This window comes from Manis javanica, chromosome 16 (assembly GCF_040802235.1).
Source record: "Manis javanica isolate MJ-LG chromosome 16, MJ_LKY, whole genome shotgun sequence".
Classification (NCBI taxonomy): domain Eukaryota; kingdom Metazoa; phylum Chordata; class Mammalia; order Pholidota; family Manidae; genus Manis; species Manis javanica.
This window is the reverse complement of record NC_133171.1, coordinates 70,876,219-70,903,416: the sequence shown is the minus strand read 5'-3', so window position 1 is coordinate 70,903,416 and position 27,198 is coordinate 70,876,219. Positions and strand designations below refer to the sequence as shown.

The following is a 27,198-nucleotide window of genomic DNA, read 5'->3' as shown; positions in this document are numbered from 1 at the left end:
AAGAAACAAGAGATAAAGAAGGACATTACATAATGATAAAGGGGTCAGTCCAACAAGAGGATATAACCATTATAAATATACATGCACCCAATACAAGAGCACCAGCATATGTGAAACAAATAGTAACAGAACTAAAGGAGGAAATGGAATGCAATGCATTCATTTTAGGAGACTTCAACACACCACTCACTCCAAAGGATAGATACACCGGACAGAAAATGAGTAACGACACGGAGGCACTAAACAACACACTAGAACAGATGGACCTAATAGACATCGACAGAACTCTACATCCAAAAGCAACAGGATACACACTCTTCTCAAGGGCACATGGAACATTCTCCAGAATAGACCACATACTAGGCCACAAAAAGAGCCTCAGTAAATTCCAAAAGATTGAAATCCTACCAACCAACTTTTCAGACTACAAAGGCATAAAATAAACTGTAGAAATAAACTGTACAAAGAAAGCAAAAAGGCTCACAAACACATGGAGGCTTAACAACACGCTCTTAAATAATCAATGGATCAATGACCAAATCAAAATGGAGATCCAGAAATTTATGGAAACAAATGACAACAACAACACAAAGCCCCAACTACTGTGGGATACAGCAAAAGCAGTCTTAAGAGAAAAGTATATAGCAATCCAGGCATATTTAAAGAAGGAAGAACAATCCCAAATGAATGGTCTAATGTCACAATTATTGAAATTGGAAAAAGAAGAACAAATGAGGCCTAAGGTCAGCAGAAGGAGGGACATAATAAAGATCAGAGAATAAATAAAATTGAGAGGAATAAAACAATAGCAAAAATCAATGAAACCAAGAGCTGGTTCTTTGAGAAAATAAACAAAATAGATAAGCCTCTAGAGCCACACTTATTAAGAGGAAAAGAGAGTCAACACAAATCAACAGAATCAGAAACGAGAAAGGAGAAATCACGACGGACCCCACAGAAATAACAAAGAATTATTAGAGAGTACTATGAAAACCTATATGCTAACAAGCTGGGAAACCTAGGAGAAATGGACAACTTCCTAGAAAAATACAACTTTCTAAGACTGACCCAAAAACAGAAAATCTAAACAAACCAATTACCAGCAATGAAATTGAAGTGGTAATCAAAACCTACCAAAGAACAAAACCCCCGGGCCAGATGGATTTACCTCGGAATATTATCAGACACACAGGGAAGGCATAATACCCATTCTCCTTAAAGTTTTCCAAAAAATAGAAGAGGAGGGAATACTCCCAAACTCATTCTATGAAGCCAACATCACCCTAATCCCAAAACCAGGCAAAGACCCTACCAAAAAAGAAAACTACAGACCAATATCCCTGATGAACGTAGATGCAAAAACACTCAACAAAATATTAGCAAACTGAATTCAAAAATACATCAAGAGGATCATACACCATGACCAAGTGGGCTTCATCCCAGGGACGCAAGGGTGGTACAACATTCAAAAATCCATCATCATCCACCACATCAACAAAAAAGAAGGACTAAAAGCACAATATCATCTCCATACATGCTGAAAAAGCATTCGACAGACGTCAACATCCATTCATGATAAAAACTCTCAACAAAATGGGAATAGACGGCAAGTACCTCAACATAATAAAGGCCATATATGACAAACCCACAGCTAACATCATACTGAACAGCGAGAAGCTGAAAGCTTTTCCTCTGAGATCGGGAACAAGACAGGGATGCTCACTCTTTCCACTGTTATTCAACATAGTACTGGAGGTCCTACCCACAGCAATTAGACAAAACAAAGAAATACAAGGAATCCAGATTGGTAAAGAAGAAGTCAAACTGTCACTATTTGCAGATGACATGATATTGTACATAAAAAACCATAAAGACTCCACTCCAAAACTACTAGAACTAATACTGGAATTCAGCAAAGTTGCAGGATACAAAATTAACACACAGAAATCTGTGGCTTTCCTATACAACAACAATGAACTAACAGAAAGAGAAATCAGGAGAACAATTCCATTCACAATTGCATCAAAAAGAACAAAATACCTAGGAATAAACCTAACCAAGGAAATGAAAGACCTATACCCTGAAAACTATAAGATGCTCTTAAGAGAAATTAAAGAGGACACTAGCAAATGGAAACTCATCCCATGCTCTTGGCTAGGAGAAATTAATATCGTCAAAATGGCTGTCCTGCCTAAAGCAATATACAGATTTGATGCAATCCGTATCAAATTACCAACAACATTCTTCAAGGAACTGAAACAAATAGTTCAAAAATTCATATGGAAACACCAAAGACCCCTAATAGCCAAAGCAATCCTGAGAAGGAAGAATAAAGTAGGGGTGATCTCGCTCCCCAACTGCAAACTCTACTATACAAAGCCACAGTAATCAAGACAATTTGGTACTGGCACAAGAACAGAGCCAAAGACCAGTGGAACAGAATATAGACTCCAGACATTAACCCAAACATACATGATCAATTAATATAGGATGAAGGAGCCATGGACATAACAATGGGGAAATGACAGTCACTTCAACAGATGGTGCTGGCAAAACTGGACAGCTACATGTAAGAGAATGAAACTGGATCACTGTTTAACCCCATACACAAAAGTAAATTTGAAATGGATCAAAGACCTGAATGTAAGTCATGAAACCATACAACTCCTAGAAAAAAACACAGGCAAAAATCTCTTGGACATAAACATGAGCGACTTCTTCATGAACATATCTCCCCGGGTAAGGGAAACAAAAGCAAAGATGAACAAGTGGGACTATATCAACTGAAAAGCTTCTGTACAGCAAAGGACACCATCAATAGAACAAAAAGGCACCCTACAGTATGGGAGAATATATTCATAACAACATGTTCTGTAAAGGGTTGACATCCAAAATACATAAAGATCTCATGCACCTCAACAAACAAAAAGCAAACAATCCAATTAAAAAATGGGCAGAGGAGCTGAATAGACAGTTCTCTGAAGAAGAAATCCAGATGGCTAACAGGCACATGAAAAGATATTCCACATCGCTAATGATCAGAGAAATGCAAAATAAAACCACAAGGAGATATCACTTCACACCAGTAAGGATCGCCATCATTGAAAAGACAAACAACAACAAACGTTGGCAAGGTTGTGGAGAATGTAAGAGGATCATACACCATGAACAAGTGGGGTTCATCCCAGGGATGCAAGGGTGGTACAACATTCAAAAATCCATCAACATCATCCACCACATCAACAAGAAGAATGCAAGGCTGGTGGGAATGTAAATTAGTTCAACCATTGTGGAAAGCAGTATGGAGGTTGCTCAGAATTCTCAAAATAGAAATACCATTTGACCCAGAATTCCACTTCTAGGAATTTACCCTAAGAATGCAGCACTCCAGTTTGAAAAAGACAGATGCACCCCTATGTTTATCGCTGCACTATTTACAATAGCCAAGATATGAAAGCAACCTAAATGTCCATCAGTAGATGAATGGATAAAGAAGATGTGGCACATATACACAATGGAATATTACTCAACCATTAAGAAAAAAACAGATCCTACCATTTGCAACAACATGGATGGAGCTAGAGGGTATTATGCTCAGCGAAATAAGCCAGGTGGAGAAAGACAAGTCTCAAATGATTTCACTCATATGTGGAGTATAAGAACAAAGGAAAACTGTAGGAACAAAACAGCAGCAGAATCACAGAACCCAAGAATGGACTAACAGTTACTAAAGGGAAATGGACTTGGGAGGATGGGTGCGAAGGGAGGGATAAGGGCAGGGATTAAGAAGGCAGGTATTACGATTATCATGTATAATTAGCATGTAGGGGGTAGCATGGGGAGGGCTGTGCAACACAGAGAAGACGAGTAGTGATTTTACAGCATCTTATTACACTGATGGACAGTGACTGTAATGGGGTGTGGGGGTGGGACTTGGTGAACGGGGGTCTAGTAAACATAATGTTCTTCATGTAATTGTAGATTACTAACAAGAAAAAAAAAGAAGTTTGAACACAGATATACACGTAGGCCTAATGGCATGTGACTGTCATGACAGAGTATGGTGGAACACTTGTATAAGCCAAGTATTGCCAAAACCCACCAGAAGCTAGGAGACAGGCATGGAGCAGACCCCCGGCCATAGCCCTCAGCAGGAACCCAGCTGGTGACCCTTCACTCTCAGACTTCTAGACTCCAAACTGTGAGAGGATACATGTCTGTGGTTTAAACAATCCAGTGTGTAGTACTGTGGTACAGCAGAGCCTTACAAAGTAACCTAGGTATCTATTTACTTATTTTTTTTTAATAAAAATTCCCATTTTGGGAGTCTTACTCCTAAACCCATCCTTCTCTTTCATGACACAGGTAATTGCTAAAAATTCCCATTATTTTCAACATGGAAACCCACATATGAGCTTCTCTATCTAAACTGACATAATCTGTGGCCTATTTTCCCCGCTCTTCCTAGGTTTGAGGCCATAACTGGCCACATTCTATCTTTTCCTCAAACTTCCCCATCTCTTTCTGCTCTACGTCCTGTAGCCACTTGATTTCCTCTATTAGAAATACTCTTCCACTCCCTGTTCTGCTGCTTAACTCCTAACCTTCATTTTTTAGCTTAAGTACCATCAGTACATAACTGCTTCTTCCTGCTACACAATTGCTAAAACACCTGTTCAGCTCACTTGTACCCTTGTTACCAAATCAACTGTTGGTATATTTGATATAATCATTGGCATAACAACATCTGCCACTCTTCTGAAGCTGTAATTTCCAAAGGAGGAGGATACAAGAGGCTGAAGATGTTAAGTGTAGACTATTTATAATCAAACACTCTGTGCAAATCCAGGTTTCTCACTTAACAGCTTCGGGTAACTTTGGGGAAAATCACTAACCTCAAACTCTTCTGGTGAATTCTTATTCATAGATGTACTTCACAGAGTTGTTGAGATAATCAAAGGAAATCATTTACATACATCACTTGCACTAGTATATATGATACTTGCTGAGTCTTCTATTGATAGTATGTCCTTGGCATTGAGGTAACTCTAAGCATTTAAATAAATATTTGCTGCAAAAGAATTTTCTCGATTCATGACTTTGCTTGAGTGGCTAATGATAGGATTTTTAGACACAAAAATTAGTTGGAAATAAAACTCAGGTAGTTTGTCCACTCAAGCACAGCATATTGGTGGTGAATTTTCCATTTACATATATGTGAACTTGTATAAAAAATCCAAGAGAAATGCTGACTTTCAGAGAAGCAGGTCAATACAAGGAGGAAATGTGACATCACACTAAGCCATTACTGTGTATGTGTATGCGTATGTCTTAGTCTGGGACTCACTGGAAACAGATTGCACACTAAACTGGGAAGGTTAAGAAATGAATGTGCACCTAGTGACAGAACATTGAGAAACTTGAGAAAATAGATAACATACATAGATAACTGATAGATTAGATAGATATACATACATATAGATTATAGATTAGATTAATTAGATACATAGATGATAGATTAGATTAGACAGATAGATAGATAGATAGATAATGGATAGATGGATAAATAGATAGGTAGGTAGACAGGAAATCATAATACTAAACAAAGCTATCGCTCACTCAAGATCATCTACGTGCTCCCTTACAGGAGTCTCACTTGAGATCCAAGGACACAAACTGCAAGTTGAAGGGGTGGGGACAGGTACCCTACACAAGTGAAACTGAAAAAAAAAAAAGATTCTGTTTGAGTCCCCAGAGAGACAGTGAGTAGAAAAGAGCCCTTCCAGCCACAGTGGATTCTTTTTGTTTGGTTTTAGCAGTATGCAGTCATAGATTTAGTGGTATAGTGAAGCCCTTCTCATTTTTTCTCACCTCAACAACTGAATTGCTGTAATAATATGTGTTTGGGCTTTTGAAATCCATAGATTTCATGATGTTTACACATGTAAAGAAGTATATAACTAGATAAAGAGGGAAGTTTGGACACTCAAACACGTCACTCAACAACACACTCTTTGCTCCCTCCCAACTGCTCCTGTCTAGAACCTGGTGTTCCTTTTTGTCTCTCCTCCTATCAGCGGTGACGCCAATGTCCCTCAAACAAGGTGGTGAGCAAAGGACCAAGTTTAGTTTTCTGTCTACAACAGGCCCAGAGGAAGGATACTTGTGGTCTTCAGGGAGCACTTAGTCAATGAATGTGGATAGAATACAGTCAGCAAGTGATAAGGAGGTAAAAGAGGACAGAGGACAGAGATATGGGCTGACGTCCCTGCTCCACCGTTTACTGGTTTTGTAAGCACACGCGGCTGACTTGACCTGCAAGTGTCTCTGAATCCAGTGCTATTTCTACAGCCTAGTTACCTTGCAAGATTTTTGGAAGCATAATGTAGGGAAGTGACATATAAGCTATGTTGTTAACTGTTCTGTACATAAGGAGAGATGGGCAGACAAAAAGATGATGACAGATGATAGATACATAGATAGACAGAGATAGAAAGATGACAGATAGATGATTAGATAGATAGATGATAGGTAATAGATGACAGATAGATATAGATACATATCAATTATAACAACGCTATTGCTCATAACCAGGAGAGCAATGATGAAAGAGCAGAGCGAAACTACAAACAAAAAAGAATGAAATCCAGTTTAAAAAGTGCAATAAGCAGCCATAAGAAGAAAACAAATCCGACCCTTTGCAACAACATGGATGGAGCTAGAAGATATTATGCTCAGTGAAATAAGCCAGGTGGAGAAAGACAAGTACCAAATGATTTCACTCATATGTGGAGTATAAGAACAAAGAAAAACTGAAGGAACAAAACAGCAGCAGAATCACAGAACCCAAGAATGGACTAACAGTTACCAAAGGGAAAGGGACTGGGGAGGATGGGTGGGAAGGGTGGGATAAGGGCGGGTAAAAAGAGGACGTACTACGATTAACATGTATAATGTGTTGGGGGGGGCATGGGGAAGGCTGTACAACACAGAGAAGACAAGCAGTGATTCGACAGCACCTTACTACGCTGATGGACAGTGACTGTAATGGGGTTTGTGAGGAGGACTTGAAGTGGGGAGCCTAGTAAACATAATTTTCTTCATCTAATTGTATATTAATGATAAAATAAAAAATAAATAAAAAATTAAAAATGTGCAATAAGGACACAGCTATCAATTATCAGAATGAAAGGACAGACTTTCAATGCTCCAATCAAAAGACACAGGGTTAAAAGAAGGGATGAAAACTCAGGACCACCTACATGCTCCCTTAAGGAGATTCACTTGAGATCCAAGGACACAGACAAACTACAAGTCAAAGGGGTGGGGAAAGGTACCCTACACAAGGGAAATTGAAAAAAAAAAAAGATGGACTGATGGGATTAAAGATGGCGGCATGAGAGGGGAGGCAGAAAGCTCCTCCCAGAACCACATACATACGTACAATACGGAAACAGAACAACTACACCAAATCCTGGAAGAGCAGCAGGGAAGAAGGCTGCTGCGGCAGGCTGTCACCTCAAGGAGAAGGGTGATGTACAAAGCCAGGATCCAGAGGGACCCCAAAGCCCTTCCCACACCCGAGCTCACAGGAGGGAGGAAGAGAAACAGAACCGGGCAGGGGGGTGGAGGCCTAGGACTGCTGAACACCCAGCCCTGGAGATGTGCTCTGGGAGCACAAACCTACCATACGTGGTGCGCTCTGGAGGATCAGTGGGGTTGGAAAGCCAAGACAGGCAGAATACTTCGAGAGACTTGAGATTCCAGCCACTTGTGAGACAACACAGGGATTCACATCCGGCCGCTGTGGGACAAAAGAAAGGCAGGCAGTCTGAGAGACTTGCCAACAGCGAGACAGCTAATAAAGGGACAAGGCTTCCAGAGCTTGCCACTAAGGAGAAAGGACAGGTGTGCCACACTGCCCGGGTGCCCTCTGCCCAGCAGGCGGGAGAACTTTTGGGAGCTCCAGTCGCTCCATCCCTCTGGCTGGCCTCGCAGCTCCAAGGCCCCCTACCCTGCTGTGACTGATACACGGCCTGCCTCCCCGCCGGCACTGGCTTGCTAACCGGCGGCCCCCACCATCGCACCAGGCCAGCAAGAGGACGGCCCCACATACGGCAGCTTCTCCCTGCGTGCTCCACAAACTGGCCCTGGCAGTGGAGACGGGCACTGTGGCCGGAAAGCAGGAGGGACCTCTTTCCTTCCGGCAGGGGAGGGCACCACCACCGCTCCCCTGTGACCCCTGCCATCCCCTCAAAGGGCTGAGCAGCTCCAGAGAGTAAATCTTCTGGGAGCTAGAGGGCACCAGGGCACCACCCACAAATACGAACCGTCAAAGGAACCTGGTAACAGGACTCAAATCAATCTTCCTGAAACAGATCTCAAAATAAACATTAGGAACATGCTCATGGATCTACAGAAAAAAAGTGCCCATCTCTTGAGCACAATTCTCTCTCTCTCTCTCTCTACCAAGAGCACTGCTGAGGCCTTGTTCTGAGAGGGATGCTGGAACAGCCCAGCAGGAAAGGCGGAGCTCTCGGGTCCACCCCTGCCAGTGCCAGGACAGTCCCACACAGGGTCTGACAGAACTGCAAATGGGGGATGCCGCATATCTAACTCCACAGGAAAGATAAAACAGTGCCGCATGCTAGCTTCCCATTAATGGCTAGTGGCTAGGTGGCTCCACCGATAGCAGGTGATGTCAACACCCTGGGCTTTATCTCCTTAGCAACCTTTTCACACTATGACCCTTGAAAGCAGCACATGGAAAGATACTACCTACCAGTCTCCACACCATCTCACTTCTCATCTTAGGCTCGATGTTCCTGTATCACATCTTCTCCTCTTTGTAACAGTTTTCTCAGTCAGTTGGTGTTCTGGAAAAAAAAAATTAGAATTGGAATGAAATAGCAGAGGGTATAAGATTCTGTTTGAACACCATCAGCAGAACAAAAAGACATCCTACAGTATGGGAGAATATATTCATAGATAACATATCCGATAAGGGGTTGCCATCCAAAACATGCATTAAGAGCTCACACACCTCAACACACAAAAAGCAAATAATCCAATTACAAAATGGGCAGAGGATCTGAACAGACACTTCTCCCAAGAAGCAATTTCAGGTAGCAGACAGGCACATGAAAAGATGCTCCACATCGGTGATCATCAGAGAACTGGCTGCACATTAAAACCACACTGGGGTATCACCTCACACCAGTTAGGATGGCCACCATCCAGAAGACAGACAACAACAGATGTTGGCAAAGATGTGGAGAAAAGGGAACCCTCCTATACTGCTCGTGGGAATGTCAGTCAGTTCAACGATTGTGGAAAGCAGTATGGAGGTTCCCAAAAAAACAGAAATACCATTTGACCCAGGAATACCTCACCTCTCCTAGGAACTTACCCTAAGAATGCAGGAGCCCAGTTTGAAAGAGACATATACACCCCTATATTGATTGCAGCACTATTTACAATAGTCAAGAAATGGAAGCAACCTCAGTGTCCATCAGGAGATGAATGGATAAAGAAGAGGTGGTACATATACACTATGGAATCATTCAGCCATAAGAAGAGAACAAATCCTACCACCATTCGCAACAACATGGATGGAGCTACAGGGTGATAAGCTCACTAAAACAAGCCAGGTGGAGAAAGACAAGTAGCAAATGATTTCACTCCTGTGGAGTATAAGAACAAAGCAAAAACGGAAGGAACAAAACGGCAGCAGAATCACAGAACCCAAGAATGGACTAACAGTCACCAAAGGGAAAGGGACTGGGGAGAATGGGAGGGAAGGGAGGGATAAGCATGGGGGAAGAAAGGGGGTATTACGATTAGCATGTATAATATGAGGGGGGCATGGGGAGGGCTGTGCAACAGAGAAGACAAGTAGTGATTCTACAACATCTTACTATGCTTATAGACAGTGACTATAATGGGGTTCGTGGGGGGCACTTGGTGAAGGGGGGACCCTAGTAAACAGAATGTAATTCATGTAATTGTAGATTAATGATAACAAAATAAAAATTAAAAAATTAATTAATTACTTCTGGCAAGTAAATTGTAAAGACAAAGCAAGGTTAAAAAATAAACAACGAAGAACAACTGTTCAAAACCTCCTAAATATAAAAAAAGTCTCTGAATTTCAACTGCTTGATGAAAGTAGAAGTTTCTAAGTTGTAATAATCAGAGACCAAAAATCAAAGCATAAGAAGCCTATTTTTTTTATTAAGATAAGCTCCAGAAAAATGAGATACTTTGATTTTATGTGGCAACCTTTAAGAAAAAAATCTCAATTACACGAATCAAAAAGTCACACAACTAGAAGCTATTCCTGGCATCATTTTAAATTCATACTTCAGAAAAACAAAACTTAAAATATTTACCTGTGAGCATTAAAAAATCAAATACTTAGTCAGGTTTATATTTAGTGTTTGCAAAATAAAATTCTAATGTACTGATACAGAAAACAAAATGACAATAGAATCTGTAACAACAAAAATAACACCCAAGTAGATATGACTGTAGCAGGAGTACAGAATCTCAGAGCAGGTTTCATTACAAACACTTAACTGTGTGTCATTTGAAAAGAGTATTTATTCAGTCTTGAATAACCTTGATGCAAGTTGCTGATCACCACCTTTACTACGATGATACATTAATAACAAATTTTCAGAAAACTATGACTAAGTAGTTAACAGTTCCGGCTGAACAAATCAAATACTTCAAACATCCTATTGTTACCTGGAATGCAAACACAACCCTTATTTCCTTTATAGAAAGTTCGATATAATTCTTACTAAATAGGTAGCTTTGATTATGTAATGCATATAACAAAACAGAATTGTAAATTAGAAAATTATTATTTCAACTATTTCAAAGATCATAACTATCTTAGTTCAACACAATGAGTCAAATTTAGAGGGTAATGGAATAGAAATATATGGGTAAAGAAAATAAATTTCAACTTTTGCTTCATTCAAGGTAACTCTTATCATTAGTCATCAAATTTTAGTATTAGTTTATGACTCAATCAAAAGGGCAGGGACAAAAACCAAATAATATCACCCTGTGAGTCAGAAAAAGACCCTTTCTGAGCCAACAAATGAGAATAAGTCACCTTTTCCTTCTCTAGGATGTATTTTAGCCCTACTTGTTCTCTCAGTCAGGCACTTTCGTGTAGGGCACACTTAGCCTAACGAACTATACCTGGTAACTCTGTACAAGCAAAAAGCTTCAGAAAGGATTTCCCTGCCTCCTTGCAAGTCTGAGAAAGTACAGAAGAGTTCAGTCCTCCATGACTTAAGAAATTTGTGCAAGATAAAGGAGGGAGGATGCCGGGAAGGGTACACAAGAAAGAAGAAAGGCTCCTCCTCTTATTTGCTCGCCTTCTCCTTGCAATAAATAAGCTTCACATAGTTATTAATATCCTATCTTACTCCAAAATTATTTAATATAACTTACAGAAATATTAGTAGTAGAATAGAATGCTTTCAAAATACAAATTAGTATGAATAATGGGAAAATAAGAGGATGCAAGAAAGATGAAACACAAAGTAAAGTTGGACCACAGAAACACCTAAGGCCTTGCACAACTCTAAAATGTGGGTGGTTCAGCTCTTAGCTTCTCAGCAACCCATCAAGTGGGAAACAAGATCTAATTACAAAATTTTCATTCCATATACAAAGTAATTTACAAACAAGCACCAAAGCTTTTCCTAGTGCTCAGAGGTAAGAGAAATTTCTTCTATACTTCTCAATAACAGGACACTGGACAGTACTGTAATTTTCTAAACAGCATCTTTATATAAATTAAGTAATAGATTTCCTATGAAAGTTTCTTTTAACATTTCCTCAACACAGCTATGGTCATAACATAAGGACAGTTATCCAGAAAATGAACCATCTTGCTGGTAAACCTTTTACAATTTAATCTGGGGTTATATGTATTCATTTATCAGCTTTGAAACATTTTTTATAGTATGTTGATTTTAGTAAATAGTTACACCAGAAGGTATTCATCTGGGACTTTAAACAAATACTAACAATCCTCAGGATATTTGTTACATAGTCCATTTTCATATTCCAAAGTCCTATTTCATTTTCTAAATTCAGGTTCCTCTGATGGATAAGTAAGTAAAATGGTCATGCAGGTAACAACTGTGGCTCCAGGTCAGATGAAGATGACACTAATACATAGGTCCAAACACTTCAAGGAAACCTTTTTTTTTTTTTTTGAGAGGGCATCTCTCTTATTTATTGATCAAATGGTTGCTAACAACAATAAAATTCTGTATAGGGGAGTCAATGCTCAATGCACAATCATTAATTCACCCCATGCCTAATTTTCGTCAGTCTCCAATCTTCTGAAGCATAACGAACAAGTTCTTACATGGTGAACAGTACAAGGGCAGTCATCACAGAAACTTTCGGTTTTGATCACGCATTATGAACTATAAACAATCAGGTCAAAAATGAATATTCGTTTGATTCTTATACTTGATTTATATGTGGATCCCACATTTCTCCCTTTATTATTATTATTATTTTTAATAAAATGCTGAGGTGGTAGGTAGATGCAAGATAAAGGTAGAAAACATAGTTTAGTGTTGTAAGAGAGTAAATGTAGATGATCAGGTGTGTGCCTGTAGACTATGGTTTAATCCAAGCTAGACAAGGGCAATAAAACATCCACAGATGCAGAAGATTTCTCTCAAAACAGGGGGGATGAGGTTCTAAGCCTCACCTCTGTTGATCCCCAATTTCTCACCTGATGGCCCCCCTGCGACTGTGCCTCTGTCTTAGGTTGTTCCTCCCTTGAGGAATCTTACCCGAAGGTTTAAAACTTAAAACAGTCCCTGTCTTACTTTTCCAGGGGGCCTTCTATTATCCTGCTTAATTCAGCAAGTGGGAGCCCAATCTGTGATGATTTTTATTCCTGAATTTGGTATTTCTAACCAAGAAATGGTAAAGAAATCTTACTGAAGAGTTTCTAGACTGATATCTTCCCATTCAGTCTACACCAATTTAGATTCCTTTTAGAGTATGAATCTTTTACACACTTTATGGCAGGTTTTATTTTTACGTTACTGGTGGGGGAGAAGAGGCAGTAAAATTAGTATCAAAAGAATTTCCTATCTCCCATTTTGTCGTACAAGAAAAAATAAGGTCCACAATGGCAGCATCTCAATACACCATATATATGGACTTAATACTACTAAAATTTAGCAATGCTACAATCTGATATTTAATAAATAGGCAGTAGCAAGTTGTATCTTCCATTACAGTTGGGTTTCCTCTTCTCTGTCTCCCAAAGATGCCAAATTTAAATTCTCCTACCGCCCACTTTATGGTCATGTTGTACACCTGTTGCTTTCCTACCTCATTAGCAGTTTGAATCTCATCACTTTCAGGATGCTCCCCTCTCAAAAGCCTGGCTATTTGGGCCCATATAACCTTCTCATCCTACTTGACTCAGCTCTATATTACTCTCTAATTATTTTAGTATTTCCCTTAGTAGTTACTGGGATTCCTAGTTTTTACGTTACCCACTATGAATAATGAAACGCAAATGCTCTAAGTACAAATTAACTTAGTATGATACATTAATCAACTACATAGTTATAACAGTTCATGCTTATTCAACATAAGTAAGATATTAGGATTTCATCAAGTAAGCCAGAGGCCAATTTTTTACCACAAAGGTAATTTCCAAATGGCATACAATCAATCCATATTACATCAAACCTTAGGCTTTTCTACTTTCAAGATTGTCAGAAGAATTTTAGTTGTGAGGACAACTTTTGAGAACACTACCAAAAACCAAATAGATTTTGTGAATTATTGTCAGACCTCAAAATGACTAGATGAAATGACAATGGTATCCAATACAGTTTGATCCATATTTGAACTCATATACATAACCCAGAGCCAGGCAACCTCTTCTACTATTAAATGAACTCTTCCAGTGTGTAGCCATTGAAATTTGTTATTTCTGAATTTCCTATTTTATGAAAATTCAAACCTTGGTGATCTCAACATACAATCTTTAGTACTGCAAAAGGTAGCGGCATTTACATTTGGCATAATACGTACACTTGTTTAACATTTTTCTTGCAATTAAAAGAAGACTCCTTTTAAAAATATATTGAAAGCATAGGCTTAAGAAGCTCATTATTAATTATAAGCTTAAATCAATCAGTATTATATTCGATTAATTTAGAAAGTTATAGGATAATTAGAATGATTTTATATTAACCACTTAAAATTGTTTACTTCAGAGAACGGAGGAAACATCTATAATATTAATTGAAAAGCTTTTACCAATTTAACAAAAGAACGTAATTCAATTTTTTTTTCTTAAAAGACAAACTGTAAAGAATAAACCAAAGAAAGCTACAAATATGTATGTATTCATTTAATGCAACATTAAATAGATACACAGAGCCTGTGAGAATACAATATTCATTTTACTGCAGAAGAACAGACATTGCACAACAATGAGATTTGCTAATGAAATTAACCATCCACCTGGATGGAATACATATGTATTAAACCAAGACCTCAATGTCATTTTCTTTTTCTTTCTTTCATTTTTTTCTTGACCTTGTCAGTATTTTTGTCCTTTAGATTTTGGAACTTTGGTAAAGAAAAATCAAGGCTATAATGTAGTGTAGTGCTTTTTATTCATCACATTTATTTTTAATGTAAATTCTAACTGTTCTGCTTCTATCAGCACTATTAAAGTATCTTTGAGAAAAAAAAAAATCAATGGATGCTACCAGAACAAACAAAGGAAGTTTATTCCTATTCAGAATTGCAACATCTGACATAAATTCCACATGAAAACTTTCATAGCAATGTTAGTACCTACTTGGATACTACTGATATATGCAATAATGTAATAATATATGCAGTATGTAATAATGCAATTCCTCCAGCAATTTCTACTACTGACAATTAAGTGAAATACTGTAGGGCTGACATAATAACTATCAGTATGAAAATTATTCTAATGTGTTTAGATAAAAATTGTAATTTTTCCCCCAAAACTGCTCTGCTGTCCTGGTCTACAAAGTTAATTACTAATTTTCATTTATCAAAACTAAGTAATACTGAGTTTTCTTAAAAAACTATTATTTAAATCTATGATTTAGTTATCATAATTTTCTATAAAGCCCAAGACTATGAAAATGGTTGATATTATATATTTTAAATAAAATAATGACCCTCAAAATTGATTTATTTCTTTTTGAGTATAATCTATTTAGCTAAATAACTGTCTCATTGGTTGTTTACACAAATTAGGTTTTCAATTCACATGTGCTACAGATAAAATTAACAGCTTAACCTGCTGTGGCACATAGTTGCTGTTAATTCATGATAATAACAATTGCTTAAAAAAAAAAGCAGTACTTATACCAATACCAACTAAAACAGCCTCAGCCAAACAAAATAAAGCGCATGTGTGCAGTGGCCGAGAGGACACCTGGAGCTGTGAGCATTAACAATGATTTCTCCCAACCTGCCCTTTCCCTTGACTTACTTTGGTTTCACTGGAATTAGTTTCTGGAGGGGAGCTCCCCACGCCTTACTCCTGGAGCTACAGCCAAAATTTTCTATTAAAATGACAAAATATAAATCAGACTGTAGAGAAACAGGCAGTTTAAGGAAATGTCTACTGTAATAATGAAAGCCTGCTATCTAGGGCCAAGACTGCAATCCTAAAATGTAGCGATAGGCTTTAAAGTCAGCTAGCTCCTTGCTACTCAAAATGTGGCCCACAGTCCAGCAATGCTGAAACTTTTTTTTTTTTTTTAAGAAAATCAGAACTTCAAGCCCCAGCCTACATGTACTGAATCAGAATCTTACACATATTAAAATTTACAAGCCATGATACAGAAAATTCTTCAGCCTAGCTAACAATTTGTATACCAATTCCAGTAATTTCTGATATTCTAACAACTCAAAAATTCAAATTCAGATACAGAATATTCAGAGAACAGACAGCTTACTTGCTATACCCAAAGCCCACTACATATCATTTGCTTAACTTTTTCAAGTCCCATATTCATTATAAACTACTGATCTGCAGTTTGTGGTAATAAAGGAGTAAGAGGGAATATCTTTTTGTAAGATCTTGGAAAACCTTAAATATATGGATAAAGTTGAAGTATTTACACTCAGCGATTATTTTAAACAATTTCATCAGAAGAGTCTTTCCTAAATAAAATCTTGTTTAGGAAGGAGCCCAGTATAGTAAAATACAAATAAAGGGCTGTACTTTGGGGCAAGGAAGGCATCCAGCAGTAGCCAAAGCATCTCAACAGAACCAACTGATTGGATTCCTCAGAGTGCACTTTGGAAAACTCGGCCTTAAAGGAACTACTTAAAAGTCTGAAAAACAAACTGAATAACTGTTAACTAATCACAAGTAAAGTTCATTGATCAAAGTGAGCCCTAAAGATCTCTTTATAGAAACCTACTATTCTATTTAGTTTAATTTATTCTATGGTATTTTAAAGACCACTACATATAATTATATAATTAAGCATATTCTCTAATTCAAATACACCTCTTCCCCAAATACTCCAATTGCTGAGGTTGGTTTTAATCAATATATTATTTTCAATTAAATTATTTTAGTTAATAGTATGCCTACCATATTTAAGACATTATGTTAAGTCTTACAAAGGCAATATAAATGGACAAAGTAGTTACTTAACACTTTGGGAAATAATACATTGAACATAGTAAGTGCCAAAAAATCTATATAAATATAGTACTATGGGAGCAAAATTAACTGCAGGTGTTAGAGCAATTTAATTACTTCTGGGATCTTACTACGCTGATGGGACAGTGACTGCAGTGGGGTATGATGGGGGGACTAGATAGTATGTGTGAATGTAGTAACCACACATTTTTTATGTGAAACCTTCACAGGAGTGTACATCAATAACACCTTAAAAAAAAAAAAAAAGAATCTTACCGGTTTAACTTCCTGGGTGTTAAATGCAATCTTATCTTTTAGATGAGATGCTTCCTGCCTTTTACTACATTGTCTGTGGCTGGGCTTACTTGCCATATTAATTGCCCAGGTTATCTATCACTTGATTAAGGGCTGGAGGAGGAAAAGCAGCATCTGGGCTAAGTTAAAGATAAACTGGGCCTTTTAGCTGGCTTAAGTAAATTTTACAACAGCCTCATTTAATTGACACAATGAAGTCACAGGGCACTTAACTTCCTGGATGTTAAAATGCAATCTTGGAGGCGGAGCCAGGATGGCGGCATGAGTAGAGCAGTGGAAATCTCCTCCCAAAAACACATAGAGCTATGAAAATATAACAAAGAAAAATCTTCCTAAAATAGAGACCAGAGGACACAGGACAACATCCAGACCACATCCACACCTGCAAGAACCCAGCGCCTTGCGAAGGGGGTAAGACACAAGCCCCGGCCCCACAGGACCCGAGCGCCCCACCCCCCGGCTCCCGGCAGATGGAAAGAAACCGGAGCGGTTTTTTTTTTTTTTGGCGAGTGCTTTTTGGAAGCCTTAAAGGGACAGGGACCCCGTTGCTAGGGAGGCAGTGTGGTGGGACTGGTGAGCGGGTGCCTGGGACTGGCGCCTGAGGACAAAGAATATCCTGCATTTTTCCCTGCAGGACCGGTGGGCGGGTGCCTGAGACCGGCACCTGACGACCGAGAAAATCACGCGTTTTCCCCTTTCTTTATTTTTTTTTTTCTCTTTTTGGCGAGTGCTTTTTGGAAGCCTTAAAGGGACAGGGACCCTGGTGCTAGGGAGGCAGAGCAGCAGGACCGATGGGCGGGTGCCTGAGACTGGCGCCAGAGGACGGAGGAAATCGCGCGTTTTTCCCTTTATTTTTTTTTTCTCTTTTTGGTGAGTGCTTTTTGGAAGCCTTAAAGGGACAGGGACCCTGGTGCTAGGGAGACAGGGCAGCAGGACCAGTGAGTGGGTGCCTGGGACCGGCGCCTGAGGACAAAAAAAAAAATCGCGTGTTTTTTCCTTTTTTTTTTTTCTGTTTCCTCTCTCATTGTTGCTGTTGTTGTTTGGTTTGGAGAGTGCTTTTTGGAAGTCTTAAAGGGGCAGGACAGGTCACTTAGACCAGAGGCAGGGAATCTGGAGATCTCTGGGCACTCTAACCCCCTGGGCAGCAGGGAGCACAGAGGCCCCTTACGGAGACAAATAGCCCCCGGCCGCTCCCCCTCCAACAGGACTCCACCATTTTGGAGGAGCAGCCCCAGCCAGGCCACGCCCACAGCAACAGCAGAGATAAACCCCATAGCAACTGGGCAGGAAGCAGAAGCCCTGTCTGCACACAGCTGCCCAGCACAAGCCACTAGAGGTCGCTATTCTCCCAGGAGAGGAAGGCCACAAACCAACAAGAAGGGAAGCTCTTCCAGCGGTCACTTGTAACAGCTCTGCAAACTATCTCTATCACCATGAAAAGGCAAAATTACAGGCAGACAAAGATCACAGAGACAACACCTGAGAAGGAGACCGACCTAACCAGTCCTCCTGAAAAAGAATTCATAATAAAAATCATGAACATGATGACAAAGATGCAGAGAAAAATGCAAGAGCAATGGGATGAGATGCAGAGAAAAATGCAAGAGCAGTGGGATGAAGTCCGGAGGGAGATCACAGATGTCAGGAAGGAGACCACAGAAGTGAAACAATCCCTGGAAGGATTTATAAGCAGAATGGATAAGATGCAAGAGGCCATTGAAGGAATAGAAGCCAGAGAACAGGAACGTATAGAAGCTGACATAGAAAGAGATAAAAGGATCTCCAGGAATGAAACAACACTAAGAGAACTATGTGACCAAGCCAAAAGGAATAATATTCGTATTATAGGGATACCAGAAGAAGAAGAAAGAGGAAAAGGGACAGAAAGTCTCCTTGAAGAAATAATTGCTGAAAACTTCCCCAAACTGGGGGAGGAAATAATCGAACAGAGCATGGAATTACACAGAACCCCCAACAGAAAGGATCCAAGAAGAACAACACCAAGACACATAGTAATTAAAATTGCAAGGATCAAGGACAAGGAAAGAGTTTTAAAGGCAGCTAGAGAGAAAAAGGTCACCTATAAAGGAAAACCCATCAGGCTAACATCAGACTTCTCGACAGAAATCCTACAGGCCAGAAGAGAACGGCATGATATACTTAATGCAATGAAACAGAAGGGCCTTGAACCAAGGATACTGTATCCAGCACAACTATGATTTAAATATGATGGCGGGGTTAAACAATTCCCAGACAAGCAAAAGCTGAGGGAATTTGCTTCCCACAAACCACCTCTACAGGGCATCCTACAGTGACTGCTCTAGATGGGAGCATCACTAAAAAGAGCACAGAACAAAACACACAACATATGAAGAATGGAGGAGGAGGAATAAGAAGGGAGAGAAGAAAAGAATCTCCAGACAGTGTATATAACAGCTCAGTAAGCGAGCTAAGTTAGGCAGTAAGATACTAAAGAAGCTAACCTTGAAACTTTGGTAACCACGAATCTAAAGCCTGCATTGGCAATAAATACATATCTCTCAATAGTCACCCTAAATGTAAATGGACTTAATGCACCAATCAAAAGACACAGAGTAATAGAATGGATAAAAAAGCAAGACCCATCTATATGCTGCTTACAAGAAACTCACCTTAAACCCAAAGATAAGCATAGACTAAAAGTCAAGGGATGGAAAAACATATTTCAGGCAAACAACAGTGAGAAGAAAGCAGGGGTTGCAGTACTAATATCAGACAAAATAGACTTCAAAACAAAGAAAGTAACAAGAGAAAAAGAAGGATACTACATAATGATAAAGGGCTCAGTCCAACAAGAGGATATAACCATTCTAAATATATATGCACCCAATACAGGAGCACCAGCATATGTGAAGCAAATACTAACAGAACTAAAGAGGGAAATAGACTGCAATGCATTTATTTTAGGAGACTTCAACACACCACTCACCCCAAAGGATAGATCCACCGGGCAGTAAATAAGTAAAGACACACAGGCACTGAACAACACACTAGAACAGATGGACCTAATAGACATCTATAGAACTCTACATCCAAAAGCAACAGGATATACATTCTTCTCAAGTGCACATGGAACATTCTCCAGAATAGACCACATACTAGCTCACAAAAAGAGCCTCAGTAAATTCCAAAATACTGAAATTCTACCAACCAATTTTTCAGACCACAAAGGTATAAAAGTAGAAATAAATTCTACAAAGAAATCAAAAAGGCTCACAAACACATGGAGGATTAACAACATGCTACTAAATAATCAATGGATCAATGAACAAATCAAAATAGAGATCAAGGAATATATAGAAACAAATGACAACAACAACACTAAGCCCCAACTTCTGTGGGATGCAGCGAAAGCAGTCTTAAGAGGAAAGTATATAGCAATCCAGGCACACTTGAAGAAGGAAGAACACTCCCAAATGAATAGTCTAACATCAGAATTATCAAAACTGGAAAAAGAAGAACAAATGAGGCCTAAAGTCAGCAGAAGGAGGGACATAATAAAGATCAGAGAAGAAATAAACAAAATTGAGAAGAATAAAACAATAGCAAAAATCAACAAAACCAAGAGCTGGTTCCTCGAGAAAATAAACAAAATAGATAAGCCTCTAGCCCAACTTATTAAGAGAAAAAGAGAATCAACACAAATCAACATAATCAGAAATGAGAATGGAAAAATCACGACAGACTCCACAGAAATACAAAGAATTATTAAAGACTACTATGAAAACCTATATGCCAAGAAGCTGGAAAACCTAGAAGAAATGGACAACTTCCTAGAAAAATACAACCTCCCAAGACTGACCAAGGAAGAAACACAAAAGTTAAACAAACCAATCACGAGCAAAGAAATTGAAAAGGTAATCAAAAAACTACCCAAGAACAAAACCCCGGGGCCGGATGGATTTACCTCGGAATTTTATCAGACACACAAGGAAGACATAATACCCATTCTCCTTAAAGTGTTCCACAAAATAGAAGAAGAACGAATACTCCCAAACTCACTCTATGAAGCCAACATCACCCTAATACCAAAACCAGGCAAAGACCCCACCAAAAAAGAAAATTACAGACCAATATCCCTGATGAATGTAGATGCAAAAATACTCAATCAAATATTAGCAAACAGAATTCAACAGTATATCAAAAGGATCATACACCATGACCAAGTGGGGTTCATCCCAGGGATGCAAGGATGGTACAACATTCGAAAATCCATCAACATCATCCACCACACCAACAAAAAGAAAGACAAAAACCACATGATAGATGCTGAAAAAGCATTTGACAAAATTCAACATCCATTCATGATAAAAACTCTCAGCAAAATAGGAATAGACGGCAAGTACCTTAACATAATAAAGGCCATATATGATAAACCCACAGCCAGCATTATACTGAACAGTGAGAAGCTGAAATCATTTCCTCTGAGATTGGGAACCAGACAGGGATGCCCACTCTCCCCACTGTTATTTAACATAGTACTGGAGGTCCTAGCCACGGCAATCAGACAAAACACAGAAATACAAGGAATCCAGATTGGTAAAGAAGAAGATAAACTGTCACTATTTGCAGATGATATGATACTGTACATAAAAAACCCTAAAGACTCCACACCAAAACTACTAGAACTGATATCAGAATACAGTAAAGTTGCAGGATACAAAATTAACACACAGAAATCTGTAGCTTTCCTATACACTAACAATGAATCAATAGAAAGAGAAATCAGGAAAACAATTCCATTCACCATTACATCAAAAAGAATAAAATACCTAGGAATAAACCTAACCAAAGAAGTGAAAGACTTATACTCTGAAAACTACAAGTCACTCTTAAGAGAAATTAAAGTGGACACTAATAAATGAAAACTCATCCCATGCTCATTGCTAGGAAGAATTAATATCGTCAAAATGGCCATCCTGCCCAAAGCAATATACAGATTTGATGCAATCCCTCTCAAATTACTAGCAACATTCTTCAATGAATTGGAACAAATAATTCAAAAATTCATATGGAAACACCAAAGACCCCGAATAGCCAAAGCAATCCTGAAAAAGAAGAATAAAGTAGGGGGGGATCTCACTCCCCAACTTCAAGCTCTACTACAAAGCCATAGTAATCAAAACAATTTGGTACTGGCACAAGAACAGAGCCACAGACCAGTGGAACAGATTAGAGACTCCAGAAATTAACCCAAACAAATATGGTCAATTAATATTTGATAAAGGAGCCATGGACATACAATGGCAAAATGACAGTCTGTTCAACAGATGGTGTTGGCAAAACTGGACAGCTACGTGTAGGAGAATGAAACGGGACCATTGTCTAACCCCATATACAAAGGTAAACTCAAAATGGATCAAAGACCTGAATGTAAGTCATGAAACCATTAAACTCTTGGAAAAAAACATAGGCAAAAACCTCTTAGACATAAACATGAGTGACCTCTTCTTGAACATATCTCCCCGGGCAAGGAAAACAACAGCAAAAATGAGCAAGTGGGACTACGTTAAGCTGAAAAGCTTCTGTACAGCGAAAGACACCATCAATAGAACAAAAAGGAACCCTACAGTAAGGGAGAATATATTTGAAAATGACAGATCCGATAAAGGCTTGACGTCCAGAATATATAAAGAGCTCACATGCCTCAACAAACAAAAAACAAATAACCCAATTAAAAAATGGGCAGAGGAACTGAACAGACAGTTCTCTAAAAAAGAAATACAGATGGCCAACAGACACATGAAAAGATGCTCCACATCACTAATTATCAGAGAAATGCAAATTAAAACTACAATAACGTATCACCTCACACCAGTAAGGATAGCTGCCATCCAAAAGACAAACACAACAAATGTTGGCGAGGCTGTGGAGAAAGGGGAACCCTCCTACACTGCTGGTGGGAATGTAAATTAGTTCAACCATGTGGAAAGCAGTATGGAGGTTCATCAAAATGCTCAAAACAGACCTACCATTTGACCCAGGAATTCCACTCCTAGGAATTTACCCTAAGAACGCAGCAATCAAGTTTGAGAAAGACAGATGCACCCCTATGTTTATCGCAGCACTATTTACAATAGCCAAGAATTGGAAGCAACCGAAATGTCCATCGGTAGATGAATGGATAAAGATGATGTGGTACATATACACAATGGAATACTACTCAGCCATAAGAAGTGGAAAAATCCAACCATTTGCAGCAACACGGATGGAGCTGGAGAGTATTATGCTCAGTGAAATAAGCCAAGCGGAGAAAGAGAAATACCAAATGATTTCACTCATCTGAGGAGAATAGGAACAAAGGAAAAACTGAAGGAACAAAACAGCAGCGGAATTACAGAACCCAAAAATGGACTAACAGGTACGAAAGGGAAAGGAACTGGGGAGGATGGGTGGGCAGGGAGGGATAAGGAAGAAGGGGGTATTAAGATTAGCATGCATGGAGGGGAGGGAGAAAGGTGAGGGTGAGCTGCACAACACAGAGAGGACAAGTAGTGACTCTACAACATTTTCCTAAGCTGATCGACCGTAACCATAATGTGTTTGTTAGGGGGGACCTAATATAGGGGAGAGCATAGTAAACATAGTATTCTTCATGTAAGTGTAGATTAAAAATTAAAAAAAAAAAGAAAGAAAGAAAGAAAAGGGGGATTACTCCTTGATAGGATAAAACTATTCGTAAATCAAAGATCAACGCATGCTTTAAATATCCTTAATGTTGATCACTTAAAGGGTGTCAGATGATCAGCTATGGAGGTATTCTTTTCTGATAATATTCCTTTCTCTTAATAAAAAAAAAAAAAAAAAGCAGTTACTGTGTGCTGACCTCCGATGAGTTCTGCACAGTGGTATAGAGGGCATGTCAAAGTGTGGGCAAAGGGTCTGTTTGTTTCTATGCAGAAGATCAAGGCCTAGCTTGGATACCAGAAAATGAACTAAGATATGATATGAGGAGGAGCTTCCGGCATCAGCACTCTCTGGAGGACTCGTGCCGGGGGATGATCATCAAAAAGCCTCCACAGGGATCCGGACGATGCTGCCGTTGTGGCTGCATCCAGCCCACCCTCTCCTGGGGTTGCCATAGGAATGAGGAGGGAGATGTCTAGGCTGGCATTTGCATACAGTGAGACAACGAATTTGACTGGATCTGTACTGTTGGAACTCAACCAGGAGTTGGGAGGGGTGCAAGTTGTAGCACTCCAAAATCTCATGACTATAGACTAACTACGGTTAAAAGAACATATGGGATGTGAACAGATCCCAGAAATGGGCTGCTTTAATTTGTCTGATTTTTCTCAGACTGTTCAAGTACAGTTGGACAATATCTATCATATCATAGATAAATTTTCACAAATGCCTAGGGTGCCTAAATGGTTTTCTTGGCTTCACTGGAGATAGATGGTAATTATAGATTTGCTTTGTTTATGTCACTGTATTCCTATTATGTTAATATGTGTGTGCAAATTAGTTAGTAGTTTAAAACCTATACATACTTAAGGTACTCTACAAGAAGATATGTCAAAGAAATAATCAATCCTCCCATGTTTCCTTCCATATGCTACATCTATAGCTTTTCTTCTTCCTTCCTAATTACAACCCTTAAATAGAATTCGTGCCTCATATCGAATTTACCGAGTATCATAATTCCTCCAGGTGGTAAAGATACCTCGAGACAAGTGCTGGGCATAGAAGCCACAGGGCATAAATCTGCAAAGAAGTAAAAAGCTAACCTTTTCAAACAATATGGCTTCTCTCTCACTTACCAACTTTACGTTTCTCTGTATGGCCCCGGAAGATGACTGGTTAGCCAGAGACGGGTAAGATTCCTCAAGGGAGGAACAACCTAAGACAGGCACAGTCGCAGGGGGGCCATCAGGTGAGAATCTGGGGATCAACAGAGGTGAGGCTCAGAACCTCACCCCCCCTGCTTTGAGAGAAATCTTCTGCATCCGTGGATGTATTGCTGCCCTTGTCTAGCCTGGATTAATACTTAGTCCATAGGCACACACCTGATCATCTGATCATCTACGTTTGCCCTCTTACAGCACTAAACTATGTTTTCTACCTTTATCTTGCATCTACCTACCACTTCAGCATTTTATTAAAAATAAAAATAATAATAATAATAAAGGGAGAAATGTGGGATCAACATATAAATCAAGTACAAAAATCAAACGAATATTCATATTTGACCTGATTGTTTATAGGTCATAATGCGTGATCAAAACCGAAAGTTTCTGTGATGAATGCCCTTGTACTGTTCACCATGTAAGAATTTATTCACTATGTAAGATTTCATTCACCATGTAAGAACTTGTTCGTTATGCTTCAGAAGATTGGAGACTGACGAGAATTAGGCTTGAGATGGATTAATGATTGTACATTGAGCATTGACCCCCCCATACTGAATTTTATTGTTGTTAACAACCATTTGATCAATAAATATGAGAGATGCCCTCTCAAAAAAAAAATGCAATTTTATCTTTAAGACAGGTTGCTTCCTGCCTTTTACTACGTTCTCTGTGGATGGGGTAATATACATTGCTTGATTAGGGGCTGTGGGAGGAAAAGCAGCATCTGGGCAAAGTTAAAGATAAACTGGGCCTTTTAGCAGTCTGAAGTAAATTTTACAATAGCCTTATTTAATTGACACAATGAAGACGTGGGCTATGTGGCGGTATTTTCTTATCTGGGGAATGTTTAAACATACATTTCAGTCCCCGTTAGTCCTGGCTTTTTAGTTTTAACTAATCTTCACTGAGGAATGCTTATACTCCTAATTTGGTATTTTACGTTAGAGAATTCATGTGAATCGGACTTTGCTGAATTGTTGAATATTTCCCAGTTTTGGTAGGGGTCTTTTTCCAGAGGCCCTCACGCTACTGACTACACCTACGGTCCCTGTCTCAGAATCTCTGTGGCTAGTTATAAACTACTCAGCTGCAGATTACAAACCGAAAACACAGAGAAATACGAATTTCTAAATACAAGAAAATGCCCTGACAGTTCCAAAGTAAAGAAACTTCATTCAAAGAAAACACACGGAGGTGCCTCGTGAAAAATTTTAATTCTAACGGCGCTGCGTATGGGCGGCCTCTGACCCGCCGCGGGTCACACTTGAACCTCAGCCCGTCCGGCCCGCGCCGTCGAGGACCCCGCCGAGAAAATCCACACACGGCAAAACGCTTACCGGCCTCCCGTCTGCGCGGCGCGGCCCGTCCCCTCCGCCTGCGGCCCCGTCCCGGGCGGACGCGTGTCGCGGGGCGGAGAGCAGCCACCCTCACCACCCGGGCCCGGAAGGAGGAGCAGCGGCTCCGGCGGGGGCCCCCACTCCCCCCTCCCCGGCGCCTCCGCCGCTAGGACGTCTGCACCGAGCGCACCTGCTCCGCTCCCTCCCTTCCTAGGCGGCCCCTCCGGCGGAGCGCGCGAACTCCAGGCCCCCGGCCCCGGGAACCCACCACCCGCTTTGGCCACTTCCCAGCCCCGCGGGCCACGAGCTGCCCGCCGAGCAACGTGCACGGTCGCCCCCACGTCCGGCTCCCCGACACCTTCACACGGAGGCAGTGGTCCCTGCGCCCCGTCGGGTTCCCGCTGTGCCCCGCGGCCACATACCTTCCAACCCGCACAGCTGTCGCTGTCGCCTTCACTCCTTAGTAGGGCACGATCTGGACCCTCCAACGAAGATGCGCGGCAGTGGGAGCCGCGTCTCCGCCGAGCTCTCTGAAGTCCGGCCAGGGCAGCAGCTAAAAGTCCGGGCTGATGATCACCACGCGCGGCGCTGCGGTCATGCTGACAGCCGCCCGCCGCCCGCCGCGGGAGAGCCAAGAAGGGGCGAGTGCAGGCAGCTCCGAGATCCCAGCGGGCGCGAGGCGGAGATACGACGCTTGCAGCGAGGTCGCTGCCGCCCCCGCATGCGCGCCGAGAGGATGGCGCCGCCGAGTACGCTCAACATCTGGTCTCCGCGGACCCACTGCGCGGAAGGGATGGGCGGGCCGCTCCTGCTCGGGCCGCCGAAACGAAACACGGAGGAGCTGGCAGGAACTGCTTCTCTCAGCGGCGCTCGGGACACTACTGTTGAATACAGCGGCGGCAGCGCCTGCAGCTACTGCGCAGCCGCCGGACTTAAC

General features: G+C 40.3%; 1 protein-coding gene across 1 annotated transcript in view; it reads right to left on the bottom strand.

Annotated features, from left to right (window-relative positions):
• The window catches only part of LOC140846847 (bromodomain adjacent to zinc finger domain protein 2B-like), a 102,433-nt gene extending 75,622 nt beyond the window's left edge, over nucleotides 1-26,811 (bottom strand). Inside the window, exons 1-3 of the mRNA XM_073224893.1 lie at nucleotides 26,684-26,811; nucleotides 8,783-8,876; nucleotides 7,688-7,804 (exon numbers count right to left, since the gene is read on the bottom strand). The gene's annotated coding sequence lies outside the window, so the exon portion shown is untranslated. The remainder of the gene's footprint in view (nucleotides 1-7,687; nucleotides 7,805-8,782; nucleotides 8,877-26,683) is intronic.
• Between the last annotated feature and the right edge of the window lie 387 nt (nucleotides 26,812-27,198).